Raw genomic sequence first — 6,000 nt, 5'->3', positions numbered from 1 at the left:
GGACTACCAATGATAGACTCCATTCATTTATCCTCATCAGCTTGTCATTTAATTGCATTTGTGACCTTAATAGCCAGAAGGTCCACTTTACTTAAATGGAAACATTCCAATCCCCCTACAACATTTCAATGGCTTTCCCAAACGATAGCATGTTTAAACTTAGAAAAAATTAGGAGTGGTAATCTGGACCCTTTAGTTAAATTTGAAGAAACTTGGAGGCCATTTATTCAATATTTTCATATGATGTAAGTTGACCCTTCTGTTCCTTCTTTTTCAATCTTTTTATTAATATCAACATGATAAGATTAATACATAGTTATTGGGATAACAAAATTACAAAATTAAAATGAACATAAAAGGATACACAAGCAATAAGTACAATATAGTTAAGTCTTTTCAAATCATGAATGATACAACTATCATATAAATGAAACAAAAAAAAAACTAGGTATATCATGTTGAAAAAAACAGAAAAGAGAAAAAGAGAAAAAAATTATTATTGACCTAAGAAAAACTAATCTAACAAATAAAGAAAAAAAAGGGAAAAAATGGAAGGGAAAAAAATGGGCTGTTTATAGCATCTATAAAAAGACAAAGAATCATCAGTGTCTCCAACTCCGATCCCCTCAACATATATATAATCAAAACCAGAAAAACAAATAGGATTGGAACAGGGTCAAATTACATTATGTGAAAATATTGAATAAATGGCCTCCAAGTCTTTTCAAATTTAATAGAAGGGTCATATATGACACTTCTAATTTTTTCCAAATTTAGACATAACGTAGTTTGAGAAAACCAATGAAATACGGTAGGGGGTTTAATTTCTTTCCAATTCAACAAAATAGATCTTCTAGCCATTAATGTAAGGAATGCAATCATCTGACAAACAGAAGAAGATAAATGAATTGACTCTATCATTGGCAAACCAAAGATTGCAATAATAGGATGAGGTTGTAAATCAATGTTCAATACCGTGGAAATAATATCGAAAATGTCTTTCCAATATTTTTTCAAAAGCGGACATGACCAAAACATATGAGTTAAAGAAGCTATCTTAGAAGCTATCTGTCACATATAGGATTTATATGGGAATAAAAACAAGCCAATTTATCCTTGGACATATGAGCCCTGTGCACTACTTTAAACTGTATCAATGAATGTCTAGCACATATAGAGGATAAATTAACTAATTGAAGAATTTTATCCCAATTCTCAATAGGGATAGTAAGGTTAAGTTCTCTTTCCTAATCATTTTTAATCTTATAAAAGGCCTCTGAATGTATTTTCATAATTATATTGTATACATTCGATATTACACCTTTCTGAAAAGGATTTAGTTCTAACAATTTCTCCAAAATACTCAAAGAAACAAGATTTGGAAAGGTAGGAAGTACGGTGTTTAAAAAATTCCTAATCTGTAAATATAAAAAAAATGAGATCTAGGCAAATTATATTTATTAGATAATTTTATTATTGGGCAATTAATATTCAATATTTTAATTGTTGGTTAAGGGATTTGGATTTATCTTCTAGCTCTCATTGGGTAAATCTGGAAAATAAATCTGTACAAGGACTTTCATTGGGTTCTATTTTAGGGATTTCTCTTCCCTTTGCTCTTTCTAAACTGCATAAAAGAATTGACAATCCAATAGTTAAACACACTTTACGTATATGGTTTCAATTTCGGAAATGTTTTGGGTTGAATCAGCTTGTTTTAGTAATTCCTATTGTATCCAATTTCTTTTTTCATCCTTCTATTATGGACCAAGCTTATTCAGCTTGGAAGACTAAAGGTATACTATGATTTTCTGATTTATTTTTGGATAATTGTTTTATGTCTTTTGAACAATTATCTAATAAATATAATTTGCCTAGTTGACCCTTTCTGAATACATTTTTTTAGTAATTTTTTTGTTGATTTATAGAGGAGTGGAGTTAACGATGAATTATAATTTTAACCGATGAAATGTGGCAGCCCAATCTTTGTTTTTTTTTAGTTTTTTTAGTTTAGGGTTTTTTTTCTGTTTTATAAATATCTTGTTCATGATTAATTACTAAGAGATTAGGAGGCTAAACTATTTATTACATGAAACATGTTGTTTACATGTTAACCATTATTAATGTAATCCTAATCTATGTATCATTATTAATATTGATATGTTTATTAATTTAAATTTTAATAAAAAGATTGAAAAAGAAAAGCAATTTTCTGCAAAAACAGTGTGTACTGGTAGTAAGCGTGTTTTGGCTTCAGCTAAGGATAAGGAGCCATGTTGTCCAATTTAGGAATATTGTGTCAGTCAATCTGGATTGTCTTTACTTTATTGTCACCAAACAATTGATACTAGAGCGTACAATCATCACAGCGATATTTGTTTCTGTGCTTTGCACTGGTACATGTTGTAACTTTCTGCCCAGTGGAATGCCATGGAACATTTGATAGAGCTGGGTCAGATGATAGTTCCGAAGGACAGTACTCAGGTTTGGGTCTTTTGACAGATGTGGAGAGAAAAGCACCAGGAATTCAGTGCTGTGACTAAAGCAATACCTGCAGCTAGCTCCAACATTTATGTGCGCATTTAGACTGGTTTAACTGTAATGGGCCCTTTCATCTTTCCTGTTGACTGATAAAGTTGAAAAATTGGTAATTCTGCTTTCTTTATGCTGGTGTACGATCTGCCATTTCTTGGCAATAGATCATTGTGTGAGAGCAGTATTTATACAACATTCACTACAACCGATGTTGCTTAATTCAGAACATCCCAACTTTCCCGTTTGGTTGAACCCCAAATCATATTGACCCTAGGTGTATATTGCTGATGAAAGGTGGCCTTCTCACCACTGAGTCACCTGGCTGTTCGCAGAGTTGGCTAACAAGCCAAGCTTGTACATGAGCCTTGGTGAGAGGGTTGCATCAGTTCTATGTAAATGACTGGTGAGAGCCTGAAAGGACAGGGTTAATGTAGGGCAGGGGCTGATTAGAGACAGTGAGCATGGCTTTCTTTGTATGTGGAAAATCCTGTCTCATTAATTCTTTTTGTTCAAGGAGATAACTAAGAAAATTGATGAAGGCAGTTGATAGATGTTGTCTATATAGACTTTAACAAAGCATTTTAAGAGAGTCATACAGCAGAGAATCAGGCCCTTCGGTCCTACTTGTTCATGCTGACCAAGATACCAACCTACGTTAGTTCTATTTGACTTTATTTGGCCTATGTCTCTCTGAATCCCTTCCCATCAATATATTTGTCAAAAATACCTTTAAGTGTTGCTATTGTACCTGCGTCAACAACTTTCTCTGTATCTTGACCCACCACTCTCTATATGAAAAAGCTGCCCGTTAAGTCCCTTTTAAATCTGGCTGATCACCTTAAACACTCTAGTGTTGGGTTCCTTTCTTTTGTTCCAAGACTTTGTACATTTGCCCTCTCTATACCGCTCATGAATTTACAAACCTCAATAAAGTTACCCCTCAATCCAAGGAATAAAATCTTAATCTGTCCAATTTCTACCTACAACTCAGGCCCTTGAGCCCTGACAACATTCTCATAAATCTTCTTTCTACTCTTCCCATGTTAATAATATCTATTTTATAACAGAGAGCAAAACTATGCACAATACTCCAATTGCAGCTTTAGCAACACCTTGTATAGCTGCAACATAATATCTTACTCAGTGTCCTGTCTAAGGTCAGCATGCCAAATGCCTTGTTCACCACCCTGTGATGCTCCTTTCTGCACGCTTAGGCCCATCTGTTTCACAACGCTCCCCAATGTGCTACAATTCACTGAGTAAGTGCTTCCCTGGTTTGACTTCTCAAAATGCAACGTCTCATACTTAACTGGATTAAATGCAATTTGTTTTCATTTTTAGAATCTTCTTATTGGTACGTAATCATCAACAGATATAAAACGATACAGAACTTTAACAGATTAATATTGTTACGTACCCTGTAATTGGGTTAACAGACTAGCAGAAATGGAATGATATGTTGGAGTCTGGTGGTACTGTAACTAAAGGTGTTTAGATAGATAGATAGATAGATAGATAGATAGATAGATAGATAGATAGATAGATAGATAGATAGATAGATACTTTATTCATCCCCATGGGGAAATTCAACATTTTTTCCAATGTCCCATACACTTGTTGTAGCAAAAACTCATTACATACAATACTTAACTCAGTAATAATATGATATGCATCTAAATCACTAACTCAAAAAGCATTAATAATAGCTTTAAAAAAAAGTTCTTAAGTCCTGGCAGTTGAATTGTAAAGCCTAATGGCATTGGGGAGTATTGACCTCTTCATCCTGTCTGAGGAGCATTGCATCGACAGTAACCTGTCGCTGAAACTGCTTCTCTGTCTCTGGATGGTGCTATGTAGAGGATGTTCAGGGTTTTCCATAATTGACCGTAGCCTACTCAGCGCCCTTCGCTCAGCTACCGATGTTAAACTCTCCAGTACTTTGCCCACGACAGAGCCCGCCTTCCTTATCAGCTTATTAAGACGTGAGGCGTCCTTCTTCTTAATGCTTCCTCCCCAACACGCCACCACAAAGAAGAGGGCGCTCTCAACAACTGACCTATAGAACATCATCAGCATCTCACTGCAGACATTGAATGACGCCAACCTTCTAAGGAAGTACAGTCGACTCTGTGCCTTCCTGCACAAGGCATCTGTGTTGGCAGTCCAGTCTAGCTTCTCGTCCAACTGTACTCCCAGATACTTGTAGGTCTTAACCTGCTCCACACATTCTCCATTAATGATCACTGGCTCCATATGAGGCCTAGATCTCCTAAAGTCCACCACCATCTCCTTGGTCTTGGTGACATTGAGACGCAGGTAGTTTGAGTTGCACCATATCACAAAGTCCTGTATCAGTTTCCTATACTCCTCCTCCTGTCCATTCCTGACACACCCCACTATGGCCGTGTCATCAGCGAACTTCTGCACATGGCAGGACTCCGAGTTATATTGGAAGTCAGATGTGTACAGGGTGAACAGGACCGGAGAGAGTACGGTTCCCTGTGGCGCTCCTGTGCTGCTGACCACTGTGTCAGACCTACAGTCTCCCAACCGCACATACTGAGGTCTATCTGTCAAGTAGTCCACTATCCAATCCACCATGTGAGAGTCTACTCCCATCTCCGTTAGTTTGTGCTTTAAGATCTTGGGCTGGATGGTGTTAAAGGCACTAGAGAAGTCAAGGAATGTAATCCTCACAGCACAACTGACCCCATCTAGGTGAGAGAGTGATTTGTGCAGCAAATACGTGATAGCATCCTCCACTCCCACCTTCTCCTTATACGCAAACTGAAGCGGATCCCGGGCGTGCCTGGTTTGTGGCCTCAGATTCTGTATTATCAGCCGCTCCATGGTCTTCATCACGTGCGACGTCAAGGCAACAGGTCTGAAGTCATTCAACTCCTTTGGTTGTGGTTTCTTCGGTACCGGGACAATACAAGATGTTTTCCACTGTCTGGGTACTCTTCTCTGATCTAGACTCATGTTGAAGATGCGCTGTAGTGGTTCTCCCAGTTCAGTTGCACAGGCCCTCAGTAATCGTGGGGAAACTCCATCCGGTCCAGCCGCCTTGCTGGTAAACTAGGCAATACAGTATCAAAAATGCAAATATACATATAAAACAGGTTAGCAGTGATAAATACAGAAGTGCAAGAATAAGAATCAAAACCAAGCTCTATCAAAGTCTAGGGGTAAATGCATAGTCATAAGGGAATATAGAGTTCAGTTCAGTTCAGTTCGTGCTGAGGTAGTTGTTGTTGTGTTGTAATGTTGGGGAGAGAGAGAGAGCAAGCGAAAGATGAGCTGCTGCAGCAGGCAAACCTTCTGTCGTCTTCTTGTTCCGTTGTACTGTTGGGGTAATCGGTTATGACCCTTCTGTTCCAGGCTAGACCGTTCTTCAGTGATGGACTCGTCACCCAGGCAAGGGCAGACACACACACAAGTCCCCACTGGTCTGCCTTCATCCAC

The sequence above is a fragment of the Hemitrygon akajei genome, chromosome 8 (assembly GCF_048418815.1).
Source record: "Hemitrygon akajei chromosome 8, sHemAka1.3, whole genome shotgun sequence".
NCBI lineage: Eukaryota > Metazoa > Chordata > Chondrichthyes > Myliobatiformes > Dasyatidae > Hemitrygon > Hemitrygon akajei.
This window is presented reverse-complemented; position numbering follows the sequence as displayed.